The sequence below is a fragment of the Equus caballus genome, chromosome 1 (genome assembly GCF_041296265.1).
Source record: "Equus caballus isolate H_3958 breed thoroughbred chromosome 1, TB-T2T, whole genome shotgun sequence".
NCBI classification, from domain to species: domain Eukaryota; kingdom Metazoa; phylum Chordata; class Mammalia; order Perissodactyla; family Equidae; genus Equus; species Equus caballus.
In genome coordinates, this window is record NC_091684.1 from 121,793,930 (window position 1) to 121,816,419 (window position 22,490).

The 22,490-nt window shown below is 38.7% G+C and overlaps 1 long non-coding RNA gene across 7 annotated transcripts in view; it reads right to left on the reverse strand.

Moving 5' to 3' along the window:
• LOC106782165 (uncharacterized) overlaps window positions 1–22,490 on the reverse strand; it is a 160,929-nt gene that overhangs the window by 15,572 nt on the left and 122,867 nt on the right. Inside the window, exon 7 of one of the 7 annotated variants that reach the window (XR_011439301.1) lies at window positions 21,201–21,403. The exons of the other annotated variants lie outside the window; for them this stretch is intronic. This is a non-coding gene — a long non-coding RNA (uncharacterized lncRNA). The remainder of the gene's footprint in view (window positions 1–21,200; window positions 21,404–22,490) is intronic. 7 annotated transcript variants of the gene reach the window in all.

Sequence of the window (22,490 nt, forward strand, 5' to 3'; positions counted from 1 at the left end):
CAAGTTGTTTTTGTATTGCTACATTTAAGCTTTTCTCCTTATTTTTGTGTTTTTTCTTTTTTTGGCAACATTGGTTTATAACATTATTTAGATTTCGGATATACATCATTATATTTCATCTTCTGTGATTGCATCATGTTCACCACCCAAAGACTGATTACAATTCATCACCATACACATATGCATAACAGACACTTTTGCCCTCTCCCTTCTCCTCTGGTAATCTGAAATCCAATCTCTTTGAGTTTGTTGTTGTTTTTATCTTCTATTTATGTGGCAGATCATACTTATTTCACTTATGGCTGAGTAGTAATCCATTGTGTATATATACCACATCTTATTTATCCATTCCTTCCTTGATGAGCACCTAGGCTGCTTCCAAGGGCTCTTGTGAATAATGCTGCAGTGAACATAGAGGTGCATGTATCTCTACACAATTGTGTTGTGTGGGCTACATGTGCCCTTCTGTTGTGGCAGGGTTGCTCTCACTGCAGGTTCCTGGGGAGGCTAGGCTGTCCCTCTAGCCAGCTGGTTGTAATGTTCAGCTGTGTGTGGCTGCTATGGTCCCTTCAGTCTCTTTATCAGGCATAAGAAACCTCAGCACAGTTGGCTACAAGGTCTAGTAGCACATTCCTGTTGCACTTTTTCTGTTAAGTGAGTAAGCCACCAGCATGGTTGGTTGTTAGGCTCAGGGATTTACAATTGCTGCAGTCCTTCACCTTGCAAGGCTGTTATTAGCTCTCTCAGGAGTGCAACTGAGTAGGGCCAGCCTCAGGCATGGGAGCACCCAGTTGTTTCAGGCTTTGGAAAGAGGGGTAATCCCTTATATTACTGTTTGATAAGAACAAGTCTGCCACAGCTGATAAATCCCATAGTCCACAGGGCCATATACCCAGTCAACGCAGTCCTGCCCTGTTCACATGCCCTTACCCACTGAAGCAGAGCCAGTCCCCCTACAGCAGAGGCTCCACACACTCCACAAACACACGCCTGCCCCTCAAACATGTGCTGTCTCACAGAAGTGGACCCACTCACATGGCTGCAGATGTTCTAGGCACACCACCTGTGTGCACCCACAAGTTGCCTGAAGGCTTGCTATTGGGTGGGACAGTTCCTAGGGTGGGCTGCCTGCCCTGGATAAACTGGATTAAATCTGTGCTCTAGTGGGTGTGGCAGAATCCTGGGCTAATAGGACAGGAGAAGAAGTCCAATGGTGTCTGCCAGCTTCTGTGTCAGCACACCTGTACTAGGTCACAATAATGGCTGCTGCCAATGTCTCAGTACCTGGGGTGGTGGTCCCAGCCGGAGGAGATCTCATTTTTTCACCAAGATACACACAGAGACTATTAAGTGAATCTCTTTTCACCAAAGGACTATGCACCTTTCTTTCTTTCTTTTTTTGTGATTTTAGGTTGCTTTCTGGAATGGGTGAATTCGTGTGTGGGCCCTTTAAGAGCAGGCTTTTTTCCCCCATATGTAAAATAGCTTTTCTGGGGGTATTTCCCATTGTCATTAATACCCAGCAAGGCCAGATATTATGACAGTTGTCTCAGTTGTGCTGAGTCCAAAGGCTGCTTATTGTGGTAAAGCTCCCCTGCTCAGATCCCCCACTCCTCCAAGAAAGGCACTGTACCTTAAGAATGCTCTTGGCCAGCCATGAAGCACCACAGTTTGAATGTGGCTTTTCCCTTCCAGCAAGGAATTTCTGCCTCTTCCACCTCAGTCAGCACTGTCCCTTTTGTGGCAGCTCTTTTTATCCAGTTTTCAGTTCTCTCTCAGGGGTAATTGTTCCAAGAATAGTTGTAAATTTATTGTGTCCATGGAAGAAGGTGGGTTCAGAGTCCACCTCTGCCACCATCTTGACACCAGATCTCTTCTTGGTTTTAACTGGTAGCCTTTTAATTATGTGTCTTGGTGTGGATTTCTTTGGATTCTTCTTATTTGGGCTCTCTGGGCTTTCTGGATCTGGATGTCTGTTTCCTACCGCAGGTTATGGAAGTTTTTACACATCATTTCTTCAACTAAGTTTTCTGGCCATTTCTCTCGCTCTTTTTCTTTTTGCGACCCTTATAATGAGAAAGTTAGTTCACTTGATGTTTTCCCATAAGTCACATTCCCTTTTTTTAATCTTCTCCTTCTTCTTCTTCTTCTTCTTCTTCTTCTTCTTCTTCTTCTTCTTCTTCTTCTTCTTCTTTTTTGAAGCTCTGATTGGATGAGTTCTACTGCTTTGTCTTCAAGTTCACTGACCCTTTTTTCTGCTTTATGTAGTCTGATGTTGAATCCCTCTAGTGTACTTTTCAGTGTAGTTATTGTATTCTTTGGCTCTCTGTCTTCTCTTTGGTACTTTCTCATATTTTCTCTCTTTGCTGAAGTTCTTAGTGTGTTCATCCATTCTTCTCTTAAGTTTGGTCAGCATCTTTACGACCACTATTTGAACTCTTTATGAGATAAATTACTTATCTCCCTTTCACTAAGGTTTTTTTCTGAGGCTTTATCTTGTTTTGTCATTTGGAATATATTCTTTTGTTTATTTTGCTTGATATTCTGTGTGGGTTTCTATGCATTAGATAAAATTGCCATCTCTCTCAGTCTTGAAGTACTGGCCTCATGTAAGTGATGAATCTTGTCCAACTGTGCCCTAGCTTTCTGTTTGCCTCTCAAATCTTTGTGATTGTGAAAGCAATTGCTACTTTGTAATAGTTCCTAGTAGTTAAGGGTGTGCCAAGACACATCACTGTCCCAAATAGAAAGATCTCAGTCAGTATTTAGATTCAGGAGATTGGAAGTCAGGCCCATACTGCCCAGTGGGACTACAAGTGTAAGCCCTGCTGGCCACCAGAGTCAGGCTGTCTGAAGGTGTCTTCTTGGTGGTTGTTGCAATAACTGGTGCTCTAGACAAGTGTATAAGCTCTTTTCAGGGAGAAACTGGAAAGCTGTAGTGAGGCAGAGGGAGAGTATAAAGATGTCACCTATTGGCCTATGTTCCCTGAGGGCAGCCCTGTAGGCCCCTCGATGTGAGCAAAACCTGTAGCTTGCCCCTCAGGCTGAAGCTCCAGAACAAGCAAATATTCCTTTTTCACAAAAATACTGGAAGTGTTTTACAGTTTGTTGTCTGTGCAGTGCCTTGGGGGTGCTAGTCTGCTAAGAAATGTCTCCCCATTTGTTAATTTCCATGGGACTCAGGAACACAAGCTTCCCTGGCCATCAGCCAGGTAGTCAAAGGATGTCCCCTGGACAGTAGCTGCTAAGACCAGGACACCAGATATGTGTAAGAGCTCGCCTCCAGGAGAAACTGGTGCTCTGGAGCACAGCTGAAGGAGAGTATGAAGATGCGGCCCACCCTCTGAGGTCTGTCAATCATTGGACGTGTGTTTAATTACAAGTCTGGCTCTCAGGCTGCAGCTATGATGATAAGCTAATAAGATACTTTCACAGAGAGACTGAGCTCTTGGGTCTGTTGCCTTTTGCTGTGCCCTGGGGGTCATAGATGTTTAAGAACATTTTTCCATTGGTTACACTTCTGTGGGACCTGTGAGCATAAGCCCCACCTGTCACCAGAGCCTGCCCATGTAGGGGTGTCCCCTGGCAGCAGCTGCAATATCAGGGTACCAGACAAATATATAAGCTCCTGTCTGGTAGACACCAGTGACCCGGAATGAGGCTGTGGAAGAGGATAAAGATTGTGTTCACTGGCCTCTATTCTCCAAATGTTCCATGTGCACTTGAGAAGAAGGTGTACTCTGCTGTTTTAGGATGGAGTATTCTATAATATGTATATAAAGTCCATCATCTACTTTTTCATTTAATTCTCCTATTTCCTTGTTGATTTTCTGTCTGGATGACCTATCCATTGATGTAAGCAGGGTGTTAAGTTTCCCTACTATTATTGTGTTGCTCTTAATATTTCCTTTTAGGTATGTTAATAGCTGCTTTATGTACTTTGGTGCTCCTGTGTTAGGTGCATGTATATTTATAAGGGTTATGTCCTCTTGGTAGAGTGTCCCTCTTATGATTATATACTGCCCCTCTTTGTAATTCATTACCTTTTTTTGTCTTGAAGTCTACTTTTCTGATATAAGTACTGCAACACCTGCTTTCTTTTGTTTGCCATTAGCCTGGAGTATTGTGTTCCATCCCCTTACTCTGAGCCTGTGTTTTCCTTTAGAGCTAAGATATGTTTCCTGGAAGTATCATATTGTTGGGTCTTGTTTTTTAATCCATCCAGCCACTCTGGGTCTTTTGATTGGAGAATTCAACCCATTTATGTTCAGAGTGATTATTGATATATGAGGGCTTAACTTTGCTATTTTATCACTTGTTTTGTAGTTGTTCTGTATTTCCCTTGTTTCTCATCCTGTGTATTTTCAACTGCCAATTCAGTTTGGTGTTCCTCTATGATGACTTTCACAGTTTTCTCTTTATCATTCGTGTCTCTGTCTTGATTTTTTGTTTAGTGTTTACTGTGATGTTTGTATAAAAGAGTTCATAGATGAGATCATTTTCTGATAGCCTCTTATTTCCTTAGTCTAACAGGTTCCATCCCTTTCATCTTCCCAAACTAGGTTATTGTTGTCACCACTTAGTCCATTTTGTGTTGTGTTTGTAGTTAAAGTTAAGTGATTATATTGATATTTTACGTTTTCCTTCCATTTATCTTTAATGTTATAATTGTTTCCTAACCTGTTCTGATAGAGAGCTGCAGTTTTCTGGTTCTGTCTGCCTTTTTAGCTCCTTGCTCAAAGGTTTGTAAACCTTTTTTTTTTTTTCAGGTATGAGGGCCTTCTTGATCACTTCTTGTAGGAGGAGTCCTGTGGCAATGAACTCCCTCAGCTTTTGTTTATCTGCTAAAGATTTTATTTCTCCATCACATCTGAAGTATATTTTCACAACAGAGTATTCTTGGCTGAAAGTTTTTGTCTTCAAACTTTTGGATATATCATTACACTCTCTCCTAGGCTATAAGGTTTCTGCTGAGAAATCCACTGAAAGCCTGATAGGGATCCCTTTGTAGGTTATTTTCTTCTGCCTTGCTGCCCTTAATACTTTTTCTTTGTCATTGATTTTTGCCTGTTTTACTAATATGTGTCTTGGAGAAGGTCTTTTTACATTGATGTAGTTAGGAGCTCTATTACCTTCTTTTATTTGTAATTACACCTCCTTCTCCAGGTTTGGGAAGTTCTTAGCTATTATTTATTTTAACAGTTTTCTGCACCTTTCTCCTTCCCTTCTCCCTCATAATCCTTATGTTGCATTTCTTAATTGAGCTAAACATTTCTCAGAGAATTTCTTCATTTCTTTTTAGTCTTAGTTCTCTCTCCTCCTCCATCTGAAGCATTTCTATATTTCTGCCCTCTAATTTGCTAATTCTGTCCTCCAAACTATCAGCTCTGTTATTTAAGGAGTCCAGCTTTTTATTTATCTCATTCATTGTGTTTTTCATCTATAACATTTATGATTGACTTTTCTTTATAGTTTCAAGCTCTTTTGTGAAGAATTCCCTCTGTTCATTAATATTATTCCTAATTTCATTGAACTGTCTTTCTGAATTTTCTTGTAAGTCACTGAGTTTTTTATGATACCTATCTTGAATTGTCTGTAATTTAGATGGTAAATTTCTGTGGCTTCAGGGTTGATTACTGGGTGCTTCTCTTCTCATTTTCCTTCTGATCTGGAGTGTTAATATACCTCTTCATATTATTTAATGGGGTGTACTTGTGCCTTGGCAGAGTGGTAGTATCTGGTCACAGATTCTATCTGCTACCACTGGGAGGTGGGCAGGAGCTATGTATTCTGAGCCTGCCACAAGCTCTGGTACCTGTGCTTGTCCTTTGGAAGCTATGCTAACAGGGATCTTCTGTGTTTGCCTGCTTGCCACTGCTGCTTTACAAATGTATGTACAGGTGCTCTGGTAGGGATGCCCTGCTCAAACCATTGGACTGAGCTGGCATAGCAGGCTGTGAGAAGGGGATCTTTCCTTCATGTGCATGTTCCTGCATGCCATGGCGCTGCACTCACTTTCTGCCTGCCTTGGTGCAGACACCTCATGATTGCTTAACCACCTCAGTTTGGGCCATTCCCACAGGTTGGGAGACAATGCTGAGAGATCAAGCATTCTTGTAGAGGGCTGTGTTCCCTTGCTTCTCCTCTCAGGGTCACATACCAGCCTCTGTGAGTCCCTGCCCCTAGGTTGCTGCCACATGTGAGGGAGAGGTGATTCCCTTACCTCTTTCAACTGCCTCCTGGGAGGATCCAGCACTCCCAACTTCAGACATATGGCTGTGGGGGTCTCTCAGTCATCTATTGTGTTGTGTGAATGTCCTCTGTTAGTTTATGAATATTCTTTTCATTGTATCTTAGGGGGAGAGGCTAAGGTAAGAGTTCACTCTATCATGATCCTGATGTCACTCTCTTGGCATTCTTTTACTGAAGATAATTTGAAACTTCAATGGCCTTTTTGGGAAATTTAAGATTTTCCCAGACTGCCTCCTTAAACCTCCTTCTTTCCATCAACTTTGCTTTTGTTTCCTCCTTTTATTGCTTTGGATCTTCCCTACAGTTCTCTTGAATCTATTGATATGTCTCCCTTCTAACCTCTACTCCCTTCACCCCTCTGTGCACTCTGTCATACATTTCCCTTCTCACTTGAGCCACTAAGATCCCTACAGTAACTTAAAATTTAGGCCTCTTACCTTCCACTACAAGTCTCCTAAGAGCAATGGACCCAGGCTAATAAGTTAACAAAGGCTATTTGAAAATATAACTGGATGTTTTATCCACTCATATGGGTTTTGGAGACATTCAGACATTTGGCAAAAGTCTCCTCAATCACTGTCCTTAAATGGAGTCCACAGCTTCCATCAGATTACATGACAGGGCAAAAGAAAATCTTAAAAGTCTACTCCAGAAGTATTAGTAAACAAGTAACATCAACTTTCCCCATTTGCCAGCAGCACAATTCAGAGAAAAATATAAAGTGGAGGTAAACCAGTGACATATTACTATGCTTTATTCATTCGAGGCTAAAATTTCAGAATGAAAGCTCTAAAATATTTTTTTGCATCTGCCTGTATATTTATATATGCATGCATGCACATATGTTATATTTACATTACAATTTTGTACCTCTCAATGATATTATCAAACTAATTTATAAAATCCTTTAAAATAATTCTATTCAAATAGGCTTAGAGATAAGTGGCAGCTTCTATAACTTGTATCTAAAACTTTCTGAAATATGGAAATTAATGCAAGTTTTAAATGTTCCTTCACCTGGAGTAATTCTTGATAATAAAGCTAGTTTTAAAAAACTATTTGTAAAATAAAAACAGGCATGGCTTCAGAGTTGTCAACATTGATTATAAGCATGCATAAAATTTTATCTACCTAGGTTTAGTCGTCAAACAAGTTTATGTTATCTCTACTGATGTTTAAGATAGTGAAAATATAAATCTAACGTCAGTAAAATATACAATAAAAATGAATATCCTGATGTATGTGAAATACAGTAGATAATTTTTAAAAGAAAAATGGAATAAAGATATGTTTAATTTTTAGGTTCTTTGTGAGAACTTTTGATACTTGCCTAATTTGTCAACAAGAAAACTAACTTAGGATCATGGCTGTATTTGTTTATTTAGCTCATGAAATTTTCATACTTATGATAAGTACCAATGAATTAAAGTACTGTTAGTAGGATAAAATTTACAAATAAACTTTCAATGATGTGCTTTGTTTCTTTTTTATACATTTCCATTGGCATATCATTTTAATCACAGTTTTATTGTTATAACTGACATTTAACATTGTATTAGTTTAAGATATATAATGAGATGTTTTGAGATATATAAATATATTTCAAAATGATTAGCACAATCAGTTTAGTTAACATCCATCAACTCACATAGCTACAAATCTTGTGATGACAACTTTTAACATCTAGTCTTCTAGCAGTTTTAATATACAATACAGTATTAACTGTAGTCACCATGATATACCTTACATCTCCAGAGCTTATTTATCTTATAACTGGAAGTTTATACCATCTGACCACATTTACCCATTTCTCTCTTCCTCTCCTGCACACATCTGGCAACCACCAATCTATTTTCTATTTCTATAAATTCATTTTTTAGATATCTCATGTAAGTGAGATCATACAGTATTTGTGTTTCTCTCTGTGATTCACTTCACCTAAAATACCCTCAAAGTTCACCTGTTTTCTCCCAAATAGCAGAATTTATTCCTTCTTTGTAGCTGAATAATCTTCATATATATATATAATTCTCTTACTTTTATCTGTCAAGAGACATTTAGGTTGTTTCTAAGCCTCAGTTAGGGCAAATAAAGTTTCAATAAGCATTGGAGTGCAGATATCTCTTTGAGATACTTATTTCATTATCTTTGGATATATACCCAGAAGTGAAATTGCTGGATCTTATGGTAATCATATTTGTGATTTCTTGAGGAACCTCCATAATGTTTTCCATACTGGCTGTACTAATTTACATTCCCACCAACAGTGCACAAAGGTTCTATTTTATCACATCCTCACCAATATCTGTTACCTCTTATCTTTTTGATGACAGCCATTGTAAAAAGTGTGAGGTAACAGCTCATTCTGGTTTGGACTTGCATTTCCCTGATGATTAGTGATGTTGAACACATTCTCATGGCCCTATTGGCCATTTTACGTCTTCTTTGGAAATAAGGCTATTGACTCCTCTGCCTAATTTTTAATCAGAATGTTTAATCTTTTGCTATTAAGATGTATGGGTTCTTTATATATTTTGCATATGACCCCTTTTCAAATATATGATTTTCAAATAATTTCTCTCATTCTTTAGGTTGCCTTTTCACTTCGCTGATGCTTTTCTTTGTGGTGCAGAAGCTTTTTAGTTGTATGTAGTCCCACTTTATTTTTACTTTTGCTCCCTTTGATTTGGTTTCAATAGAAGAAATAATTCCCAAGACAGATGTCACAGATGTTGCTCATGAAGTTTTCTTCTAGGAGTTTTATTATTTCAGGACTTAGATTCGAATCAACTCAACTTATAAAATTTATATATTACCTTTTCAAAAATTATCTTTCATATGATTTATAATATGTATATTTTATAATATATCTACTTAAAATAGTTTTGCTAATCTTTTGGTAAATTGAAACCTCAGAGCTATACTGTTAAGGTAAATAATGGATAATCATTTAATAGCCAGATCATTTCCAAGAAGAAAAATATGGAAACAACTGCTGAACTTAAGTTCATCTACTTTTGGAATTTTGTTTTTATACAATAGATAGAAGCTAAATATGTGTGAAACTGTATTTAAACATGAGAAATTGTACTATAAAAAAGGCGTATGCCTCTGAATAAGGATGAAATGACATATTCATAAACTTGCTACAGAATATTAAGTCCAGACAGGTAATGATTGCTTAATTCCTAGTTTGCCCTGGAAAATAAAGGACACTATTGGTTAAAAATTCTAATCATTACACATAAACAAAACTACTAAGATAATAAGGAGAAATAAATAAACTCGTCTATTTTGGGGAAAGGAAAGATCTTTTTGGTAAAGAAATATATGAAAGACTTGTTTTTCTTAAGGAAAAGAAAATAGTTTTGTCCTAACATATAACTACTAGTTGTTCCACCATGAGAAAGAGGACAAAAGTAAGACAAAAACTGAATGGATATAAGGCGGGGGCGGGGGGGGAGGGAAGTTGTATAAGAATTGTAGCGAAGGAATCTTGGAAAAGAAATCTTATCTTGCATGCCCAAACCTGGTTAATATAGGGATGGAATTATTTATGATTTTTTAAAACTAGCCTTAGAATTAATAGTATAGTGATGCAAAACTACAGTTTGGTTCTCTGTATTTGCTACAAAAACAAACTTTTCTTAGATTATCTAAATTGTAATAAATTGTAAAAGAAAAAATGTTTTGCTTTCATTATTAAGTAGGCTGCCTTGGAACCAAATTTTGCCACTTAAAATAATTTCCTTCGCTTCATGGTCTCTTTATCAGGTCATTAATTACTTAAAATACTGAGTCTTCTCAATAGCAAAAGAGTTAGGTTTTATATAGCTATGTAACTTTCTGTATTTGCTTTTTAAATTTTTGGTTTTCACTTTGGTCAAATTGATAACTAAGTATAGTGTCACAGTGACTTATGCTTATATTCAGTCAAGTGTTCAAATGTTTTGACATTTTTGACAACTTCCTAAAGTCAAATTCTAAATAGAGTTTTTTTGAACTCATATTAACTTTGAGATTTTCCAGATTGCCCCTGGAAAATCTCAATACATTTGTTTCTCCCCTTTTGAAAGGTAGATGATAAACTAATTGTTTATTATGTTAAATTATGTGGAAGCATTGTCAAATAAGAAATGATGATAAACCATCTGAGATTGTATGTATGCAGGTGTGTATTATTTATAGGTAAACAAAAAATTGTGTGAAGATTATAGAAAATTATCAATATCCTTGTTTTCCAGTTATGTTTAAATTTTGTATGGCAAAGAAATAACTAATTTTCCTTATCAAATGAACTCTCATAAGAAGCTAAGCATGGCCTTTTTAAGTCCTTTGTCAATAACAGATATTATTCTTTTACTCCAATTCTTCTCCAAAATTGCTTGCAATCAGCTACAGACAAGAATGCTCCATCATGGTAATACTTGAATATCTTTGAAACCATGCCTCTGGACTGAGTAATTACTTCCAGAAGTAATGAAGAAGCTAATGGATTCATAAAACTATGAACCCAAGAGCTAACAGAATAGGATTAATTTCATGAGGCTGAGTGAACAGATGAGGACAATCATAATTTTTATAACTTTTTGTTTAAATATTTCTGCTTTTTTAAAGTTTTGTTTATCATATTGAAAGAAAATTTTTTATCTTAAGCTACATGTAACTTAGGGCAATTGGTTAAAGTATACCTTTCTGAGGAAAGGTGAAACAACTCCTTTTTATACTTAACCAATCCCTCTAGAACTCAAAAATTCTTACTGAACATTCCTAATTTTAGGGAAAAATATTTGCACAATTTCAGTAAAAATTTGTTCACTTTGTAACAGGACACAATTAGAAATATTGGTTATATTACCAAGGCTTTGATTAGAATGTCAAATTTGATAATGATTTGCATGGAATCAGATACAACCAGATAGCTTTAAGAAACTAAGGTTGAATTAGAGAGCCAATGTTTATAATCCCTCCCCAGAAAAACCAACCTGTATCCCTCTTATAGAGTTTCCCACCATGCATGCCAGTAAGAAAGATCACTTGCTGGCAGCCTCAGGAATCTCAGGATATTCTCAGTAACCTAAAAGAGAGGAATTCACCCAAATGTTTAGGTACTGCAGGCAAAATCTGGTGGCGAGTTATTGACTTGGTTTTCCGACTCCAAGAGTCTGAAAACTACAATCTGAGATTCCTTATGAAAAGATCCAGCAAAGCAAACTCAAGATATATGTACTCAATCACTCTTCTTGCTCCACTTATGCAAATAGTCAGATCAATTTTAGTGAGATGACTTATTTTGAAACTAATTAATCTTAGTTTGATTACCTTTCACTGAATGATGGTGACTGTAGTGAGAAAAATTACATTTCAATGGAAAGCTATAATGTGCCCTTGTGGTTTTCATCTTGCACATTTTGTGAGTCATGCCAAAGCTTGAATTCTTCTAGTTTTCTTGAATATCTCTCCAAATTAAATTTTCCCATTTTTTTCACATCTGACCTAGAAACATTGAGAACCAAAACTTTTCTTTTCCTGAAGTTCTACAAGTTGAAGCTGGATGATTTGATGTAAACCTCAAGGCAATCACCATAGCAGATCATGTATAGACAAAATTTGCACCTGTGCTGTGTGGGTCACTCAGAAAGTTCACTGGAAGAGCTGATGCCATTACCACAGATACTCAAACTGCAAACCAGGAATCAATTGGATTGCCACTGCTGTCCTCACTCCATCATCTACTGATGCATTGAGACTAATGTCTAGGAATCTTCTCTAAAGCTGCACTCTGGAATCAGAAACTTTTTTTTCATATTAACCTTTGTTTTTCTGTTATTTTCATAGAAACTCCACCTCATTAAACACCTGATGAGTAGAACCAGAAAGCAGACCCTCTAGTACCAAGTCTAAAAAGATGATTCAAGGGGGCTGGCCCCATGACCGAGTGGTTAAGTTTGAGCACTCTGCTTCGGCAGCCTGGTGTTGCCAGTTTGGATCCTGGGTATGGACATGATACCACTCATCAGGCCATGCTGAGCCAGCATCCCATGAGCCACAAGTAGAAGCACCCACAACTAAAATATACAACTATGTACTGGGGGGATTTGGGGAGAAAAAGCAGAGAAAAAAAAAGAAAATAAGATTGGCAACAGCTGTTAGCTCAGGTGCCAATCTTTAAAAAACAGATGACTCAACATGTTCTTAATGAACAATAGGTGACTGAAGAAGAAATGGACTTATATTGTCCTATGAAAGTAACAATGTCTCTCCATTCCTTTGAAAAATGGGGGCTGGAGGGGGAACAAGGATTCTTTGCTTCACCAAACTGTAGTGTGGCTCCTGAAACTTCCTGGACAATTGCTTGTAAAATTCTCAGCAAGAGAATATTTCTAACTTAGTATAACAAGAGTTCCATATCCTCCATATCTTCTCACCCTTGATATCTAATCACGTTTCTTATCCTCCACCATCCACCAGGTGATGTCTGGTAAACCTGGCCTATTTTAAGCAAAAATCCCGTCAAATCTGTTTAGCCAAAATCCTCTTACCCTTCATGTTTCCTCCTACTAATTTTCCATCCTTTGACCCCCTCAGTCTCCTTGACTATGAATTCCCACTTGTTTATGCCAAATTCAGAACTGACCCCAACTCAACACTGAGGACTCTTTTATTCTATTACAGTAGTCCTGAATACATCTGTTTTTAACACTTTAATACTTGTCTAGCTAAGGGTTTTCTCTGACAGTAGTCAGAATCAATCACCTTAATCAGTACCCAAATTCCCTTCCTTGTATGTTGTTTGGGAGACCTGAGGAGCCCAATGTGACCAGTCAGCAATTTAAATTCTATTTCAGGGGAATTGTTTTCTTTACTGGTGGGCACCATCCTTCTAAGAATAGCGGAGATTAAAGTCAAGGGAACAGGAAGCAAAAATGGTGCCACTCCCATTTCAATGCCTTGATTCTTGGACCCATGAATCCTGGATATAAGAGAAAGAGCACCATATATTGGATGCTAATTAATAGCATACATAGCCTCCCAGAGAACCTTGCCACAGCTCTGCAATATATTTCTACCTTACTGGCTTTGTAATGGAGTCTTCAAAAGGCACTTCTCTCATTCTATCAAGCTAGCTGCTTCAGAATGGTGGGGAACTCGATAAGATAGTGAATTCTCTAAGTATGGACCCATTCAAATACTTTTCTTCTGAGAAGAGAGTTCTTTGATCTGAAACAATGCTGAGTTGTATAACATGACAGTAGATAATGCATTTTCTTAATACACAGATGCTTGAAGCACTGCATACAGAGGAGGTATCCATATTCAGAGGAAGTGTGTATCCCAGTATGGACAAAAAACCACCCCTTCCATGATGGAAGCAGTCCAATGTAGCCAACCTGCTACAAGGTAGCTGACTGAACTCCTTGGGGAAAGGTCATATATGAGAAAATTAATGTTGCTGTCCTTTGCTGGAAAACTGGGTTATCATCCCTGGTGACTGGAAGTCAATGTTCTTGACCATAATATTCTCCATCTTTGCCATCATGACCTCTTTCTTCATGAGCCCACTGTTAATAGCAGGGATGCCTGGGGAAAGAAGCTGACTGGTATCCACCAAACGTATCATATTATCCATTTGATTACTGAAATCCACCTCTAATGAGGTCACATTTTGGTGAGCATTTACATAGGACAAAAATATCTTATGGCATTTGGCCCATTTAGAGAGATTTATCCACATACCTCTTTCCCAAGTTTTATTGCCACTAATTTTCCACTCAATATCCTTTCAAGTCCCTGATCACCAAGCCACACCATCACCCACAGCCCAAGAATCAGTATATAATCACACATCTGGACATTTGCCCTTAGAATCAAAGAGAATTATCAGGTATACTGCTCCAAGTTCTGCCACTGGAATAATTTCCCTTCACCACTGTTTTTCAGAGATGTCTGAGAGATGGGATATAGTGATACAGCTCTCCACATTTTGGGAGTATCTGCATGCATTCCAGAACCAGATATAAACCAGCCCTCCATCTTTTATTCCTTTGTCAACTGATCTAAGGGATTTCTCCATGATTCTGTACATGCAATTTGGGAAAAAGAAAGCAGTGTAGCAGGATTAAAGATGTGGACATTTGGGCCACTTCATGTAATTACCTGTGCCTTCAGGGTTTGCCCTGACCCAGTCATGTATATACCACTTTAATTTCATGATGCAGTATTTCAGTGCGCTCCAAACTTTACGGCTTGGTGGGTGACATAATACCCAGTTTATGATGGGAAGCTCTGGTCATATGGTAACTATGTGGCCCATGTTCATGCATTCAGTCACTGGTAGGCTCACTAACAGGCCAATAATTGTTTCTCACAAATATGTAGATATCTGCAGGTGATAGCAGAGCCTTTCTCCAAAATCCTAAAAGCTTTCCCTGTGATACATCTATAAGAGCTGTTAAAGCTACAAACAAATCCTGCTGATGAAACTTCTAGAATAATTGAGTCTTTTGTAATATGACAAAGGTGGCAGATGATCCTGCACAGCATGCTGGACCTGTTGCAGAGCCTTATTTTATTCTGGTGCCAGTGGAACCTAACAGCGTTTTGGATCACTGGATAATGGGTTGGAGTAACACACCTAAGTGGGCAATATGCTGCCTCCAATATCCAAAAAGGACCACTAGACAATGTATTTCTTTCATAGTTGTAGTAGATCCACATGCTAAATTCATTCTTTACCTTAAAAGAGATATCTGCACAATACTCATTTGACTGGACTTTTTGAAATTTCACTAAGGTAGAAGTTCTCTGAAGTTTAGTGGGATTTATTCTGTACCCTTGACACACAAATGTCTTACAAAGAAGTGTAGAGAAGTTGCAATTACTCCTCAAGAGGTTCTATCCATATGTCATTAATGTAATAGACCAGTATAATCTCTTTTGGAAGAGAAAGTCATTGAGATTACTGAAAAATAAAATTGGTACATAGAGCTCTAGTTTGTTTACCACTGCTCTAGGATCCTGAAAGTATATTGCAGGCCATGTCAAGAGAAAGAAAAATGCTTCTGGTGGGCCTTATATATAGGTTTGGTGAAAAAAGCATTTTCCAAATCAATAGCTGCACACTAGGTAGCAAGGGGTTTGTGAGTTTGCTCAAACAATAAAATTACATCTGTTACAGAAGCTGCAGTTGAAGTCACCACGTGGCTAAGTTTGTGGTAATACACTGTATTTCTCCAAGATCCATCTGTCTTCTACACAGGCCAAACAGAAATGTTGAATGGGTATTCCTGGGAATTAATGCCCCTGCACCTTTCACCTCCTTGATGGTAGCATAAATCTCTTCAATCCCTCCAGGTATGTGATATTGCTTTTGGTTTACTATTTTCCTAGGGATAGGCAGTTCTAATGGCTTCTGTTTGGCATTTCCCACAATAATAGCCCTCACTCCACAGGTCAGGGAACCAATACGGGGATTATGCCAGCTGGTAGTTCTGTTCTGATAATGCATTCTAGAGCTGGGAAAATAGACCCACTGGGCCCACTGTGAGACTAATGAGAACTAAAACTCCATTAATATCCTGAGCCCTACCAGTCCCTAATCTGAATGGAGGGCTGTAGAGACATTCTGGTTCTCTTGCAAAAAAATCTAGTACAGAACCAGCGTCCAGTAGTCCCTAAATAGTTTGATTATTTTCTCTCCTACAATGTGTCGTTACCTTGGTGAAAGGGAGCAGTTACTTTAGGGAAGTCTGGGAGAAAAATTAACAAGATACATTTTTTCATACTGTGCCAGAATCATTCCTCAAGGGGACTTGCTCCCTTCTTCACTCATGGGAATCTGGGTCTATAAACTGGCTCAAATCAAGGATTTGATTGAGAGGAGTTGACATACTTTTTATGGTTCAAGTTAGACTTTTTTTCACTTGACCTAGATCTTTTCTGCTTATACAGATCAAGTAAGAATTAAGTAGACTTTCCATCTTTTTCACTTCTGGGAACACCATGGTTAGCTAGCTAATGCCATAAGTATGCGCAGTTACACTATTGAGAATGCTGCTTTAACTCTGCTGTCTATTAGAGTACTATATGAACAAAGCCTTTTGTGAATGAGTGAAATGACTTGGCCTCCTCCACTGTAGCATCCGGTTACTCCCAATACTTTATATTTCCTAATTAAAGTTTAAAAATCACTGCAGTTCCCACTGTAAGGTCTGGCCTGCAGAGAAGAACAATCACAGAGTTCTCCAAGGATGCTGGGGCTCCACTTACAATATATTTCTCAAAGTATTGATGAAAGGTGTGCCTTTTTATTATTCCCAGTGTGGGTGAGTATGTCTCAATGACAAATCCACTCTTACTTTCCAATTTCCCTTAGCTTTTGAATCCCTTACTCTACATTAAACTAAGGGAGATTGGGCATTCCTATTTCATTCATGGTGGGCATCTTTGATCCATGTTTCAGTCAACCATCCCAACACACTGTTAGTGCCCTTTCTATAGATCCAAGCTACAACATTAAATGCAAAATCTCTACTTGATGGGCCCATATCAACAGATTCAGCCCAATGCAACTTATGTTTCTTTCACATTTATACCACACTCTTAATAACCATTCCTACAGATATTCTCCAGATTTCTGCCTATATAAATTACAAAACTCAAGCAGTTCTTTTGGAGTGTAGCATTCTTCCTCATGGGTTATAATTTGTACCTACCTTTAGGGGCCTGCTGGGAGTTGAGTCTAGTCATAGGTCCCAACAGTCTCAGGAGAGGCCAATACCATTTTCTCATACAATTCAAGGTTAATCACTCAAATGCAGGTTGAAAGGCTGATACTACTATGGATAGACAAGATGCTACAACTTGGTGTGGGGATGCCCTTGCCACTGGAATTTGGGAGGGCGCTTTTACTAGGCATTGGGAGACAACTTCCACTGGTAAAGAAGACATCAGAATTTAGGGGCTTCTTGTCCCCATCTTCATCAGGATGTTGTTACATACCTCCATCCCAATTTATAGGACTTCCCTCTTTCATAATCAATGCCCTCACTTTAACAGCGAACACATTTACAACTTGGGAGTTCAACCTGCTTTGAAATACAGCCAATTTTAGTAAAGTTATCAGCAATTTCAGCCTTGATGTGATATGTCTCACTTTCGGGGCACACCTAGATGCTCTTAGGTCATTGTTGAAACCCTGGCACCAAGAATTTGAATCCCTACCTCACCTTTTTCTTCCACGATTTTGCCAAGTGACATTAGGAAGAACCAATGAAAAGTACTATATTCTTTAATTTTCCAAAAGTGTTCAAAAATATCATATGTAGAGTTACGTAGCTCCTTCCTTCTTACAAGCTGTTGATTGGGAGAATCCAATGTTTATCTCTGTACACAACTCAGACCATTCTCTAACAGTGCAGTTTATTACTGGAAATAGAGCCCTTATTATCTTTAAATCTAATCACATTAGAGAAAAAAATCCAGAAACCCCAGAACCAATTCAGAAAACTCATACTTAAAAGTTTGTTCTTCGGGGCTGGCCCCGTGGCCAAGTGGTTAAGTTCACGAGCTCTGCTTCAGCGGCCCAGGGTTTCACCAGTTGAGATCCTGGCAGCAGACATGCCACTGCTCATCAGACCATGTTGAGGCAACGTCCTACATAGCATAACCAGAGGCACTCACAACTAGAATATACAACTATGTACTAGGGGGGTTTGGGGAGAAGAATAAAAAAAAGAAGATTGGCAACAGTTGTTAACTCAGGTGCCAATCTTTAAAAGAAAAAAAATTTCTTCTTCAAGAACCACTCTCAATACCAAAATCTATATCAGTTAGCATTTTCCAGAAAAACAGAACCAATAGGAGTTAGACACCTGCCCACATCAGTGAGGGTGAATCTCTTTACTAAGTCTAATGCATCAAATGCTAATCCCTTCTAAACATCCTCTTACAGACTCACTCAAAAATAGTGTTTCAACAGCTATCTAAGCTTCCTTTAGCCCCATCAAGTTAACACACAAAATCAACCATCACAAATCCGCCCTTGCCAATTTGACATCTGTACACATTGCCTTAAACCATACTTAATCTTTAAATAAAGACAAAAAGGTCATAATTCCGCCTAATATGATAAAACTATCCTGTATACAATCAAAAACACACTATTTTCTTCCCTAGAAGACAAAGCAAACTCCTAGGATGATGTTTACTCTGCTCCTTGATATCATGTAACAAATAGTATGATGTAAAATTAACAGTACTTAAATACTATGATATAAATTCAGGACATCTCACGTTACATGGTAAGGGGATAAGAAAGAATAGGAAAAAAGATATTTGATTAATATATGTATATATACACAAATGTATTCATAGCAAAATAAGGAGGAAATATTAATGACAATCACAGTTCTCATTTCTGTAAATCATCACATATCTTATGTGGATTTATAACCACCTTCTTCTACTATCTATTCTGCATTTTCTTACCTCAGCAGCACATCAGCTTCCTGGATGTTTAGCTGGTGGAATGACCCAAACCTTATTTCCTGAAGGCCCTGGGTCATTACTAGTCCTGCTGAGATTAGGTTGCTGTAGCTTTCCATTGACCTTATTCTTAGGTCACAGTAATACTAAGAGAAACCCTAAGTGATACCCTGTATTCCAGACATACTCTCCATCACCTCCATTGTAGAGTAGTTGCCCAATTTCTCTTTGGTAGTGACACAGATTCTTTGCTTCAACAAACATTATTCAGGCTCCTGTACCTTCTCCTAAGTCCATCTGTGCACTTCCTTGTAAAAGCCTTAGCAAGAACTCTGCTAAGTCAGTTTATCAAGGGCCTCTCATGTCTGATCATCATTAATATCTAATCATATTTCTCATCCTCCACCATCCACAGGTGATGTCTGATCAGCCTGGCCTGTCTTCAGCAAGGATCTTAATAAGACAATTTAGCCAGAATCTCCCTTATCCTTCCTGGTTCCTCTTAGCAATAGTTCATCTTGACACACACCAGGCCCCTTTGTTGTAAATTCCCACTTGCCCATGTTGTATTTGGACTTGAGCCCAATTCTATAATGAGATCTCTTTTCCCCTATTGCAAAAATCCTTAATATATCTCTTTTTACATAATTTAACTAATACTCAGTTCTGCTTTTTCTTTGATTATTACAGTGTCATGACTCAGATACAATCAGACTTATCATTGGACACCATATCCCTCACCCAGGATCCTAAGTATGTGTCTTTGGAAACTTTGTATTCATTCCAAACAATTGACCAGCGATTTTCCTTGGTGAGTCTGAATCCTACACCACTGCTCCAGAGAAAAGTCCCTTGAGAAGAGAGGAGCAGATATTGATTTTTTTAGACTTTGAATACACTCTAGAAGGTAAATTAGAGTCCTCAACAAAGACAGGATGGATAGAATCCCAGGTTGCTCTATTTGTAGGAAGCTGGGTTACAGTTCCATGCAAGACATGTTGAGTTAGAGTCAAAAGCAAGCACAGTGTGAAAGAAACTGGGTTAGAAACCTTGGCAATCAGAAACTGGTCTAGAGCCCCAACTTTCTCTGTTTATATGTATAAAGGTGTCATTAGTCAAGAACATGAGAGCGCCTCATAGTCTGAGGGCTGAAAACCACCTTCTTGAACCCCTGCTGAAATTGTGCTCCACAAATACTATTTGCTTCTTTTCTTGTTGGCATGATTTTATGGAGGATAATTGGTAACTCCAAGGATCCTTTTGGGAAAATTAAAATCCTCTCAAACTGGCTCCTTAAACATCTCCCTTCCAATCACAGCTGCTTCCTCCTTTTACTTCTTTTGATTTTCCTTGAATCTTTTGAGATGTCCTCCTTCAGACCCCTACCTCCTCGATCCCTCTGTTCACACTACCAAACTTTTTCCTTCCCAATTCAGTGCCTCAGCTAACTACAGTCACTTGAACTTCAGTTTCCTTATCCTCCATTAAGAGCTCTCAGAGAACTAAGGGATCCCCAAAATCGACCACCTGAGGCTCAATAGAGAGTAAAAAGGTATTGAGTAAGAGTCTATGCTGAGGTATTTTTCCCCACTACAGCACTTCTGAATAAATTATGTTTTTTGGCTGTAATTACTTGGCAGCTATGATTTTTCTTTAACATAAGTTTGAAAAATCTATCCCAGCCAGCAGAGGAACACCCCTCACTGCTTGTTGATTCAGAGGCATGAGGAGCCCAAAGTGGGCAGGTGGTAGTCTTAAGTTCCAGTTTGGGAATTTTCTCTTTCTCCTTCTCCTTCTCCTCCTTCTCTTTCCTCTCCTTCTCCTTCCTCCTCCTTCTTCTTCCTTCTCTTTCTTCTTCCTTCTCCTTCTTCTTCCCTCTCTTCTTCTTCTTCTTCTTCTTTTTTTGTCTACTGGTGGAAGAATTCCTTCACTGGAACTAAAACCTCTTGTTCAGCAGAGCACAAAGTCAAGGGAACAGGAGGGGAAAATGTTGCTAATGGTTACTAGGGATTATATTAAGTGGTGTCCATCTCATTTCCACCCATTGATTCCTGGACCTGAGAACAAGGCAACCTGAGAAACAGTAACATATATTGGTTACTGATTCATATCATATATAGCCTCTTGAAGTACCTTGCCACTGCCTTACAACATATTGCCACCTGGCTGGCACTGTTACTGAATGTTCAAAAGGCCCTTCCATCATTCTATCAAGCCAGCTGCTTCAGAGTGGTGGCGAACATGTTGAAACCAGTGAAATCCATGAAAATTGGCCCATAGCCACACTTCTTTTGCTATGAAGTGAGGTCCTTAATCCTCAGCAATGCTGGGTAGGATACCATGTCAGTAGATAAGGCATTATGTAATTCCATGTATGGTAGATTTTGCAGAAGAATTGCATGCAGGTAAGGCAAATTAGTACCCAGAATATGTGTGTATTACTGTAAGGACAAAATGCTGACCTTTCCATGATGAAAGTGGTCCAATGTAATCAACCTGCTACCAAATAGCTGGCTGAACATCCTTAGAATTGTGCCATGTCAACGACACAGTGTTGCTGTCTGCTGCTGGCAGATTAGCACTCAGCCTGGGTGAGTGGAGGTCCATGTTTCTGAGCCCATGCATAACCTTCAATCCCGCCACCATGACAATCTGTTCATGAATCCTGTGGGCAATGACAGAGGTTACTGGGCTAGGAGGCTGACTGGGATTCATAGAACAGTCATCCTACCCACTTGATTTTTGAAATTCTACACTACTGAGGTCACTGTTTAATGAGCATTCTAATGGGACATAAATATATTTATGTATTTTTCTGCGCAAAAATAGGGGTGTATGCACTTGCCTCCTCCTTAAATTTCATTGTCACTAACTTTCCAATCATGTTCCTTTCACATTCCTGGCCATCAAGCCTGACCATTGGCCACAGCCCCTAAATCAGTGTATAATTCCCTGTCTAGCCATTTCTCCTATAAGCAATGTAAACAACTAAGCACACTATAGAAGTTTCTGCCCCCTGGGAATATTTTCTTTCACCACTATCCTTCAGGGAAGTCCTGCATATTGTTCAGAACCATCTGCAAACCAAGCCCATGTGTGTTTTTTCCTCTAGCCAAAGGATCTTAGGGAGCTCCCTATAAGGCCATAGATGTGGGCTGGGAGTTAAAAAGCAGAGTAGCAAAAATAGGGACTATATATATTTTGGCTAATTCTTCATGTGATTTACTTGTGCCCTCAGGTCCTACACAGGCTGATCAAATAGGTACCACTTCAAATTCTTGATGAAATATTGCTGTGCATGCCCATATTTATTGTTTGTTTGGTCAGATAACATCCAGTTAATGATGGGCATCTCAGGAAATATGCTATCTTGGTGTCCCATTGTCAAGCATTCAGTCTCTGTTAAGGCCCAGTATCATGCCAGGAGTTGTTCTCAAAAGAAGAACAGTTATCTGTGAAAGATAGTAGAGCCTTCTCCAATATCTTAAATGCCTGCCTTGTGATTCATCTATGGTGGCTACCAATGCTCTAAAGAGCATCCTTATGTGCCAATGAAATTCAGGAATCATTGAGACTGCTGGAATATATGACCCAAGTGGCAAAGCGGATTGAACAACAATCTGGAACTGTTTCAGCACCTTATCTTATTCTGGCCACTCCTCAAAACTAGTAGATTTTCAAGTTAATAAATGAATCAGTATAATACACGTAAGTGAGGGATATGCTGCCTCCAAAGTACAAAGACATCCACT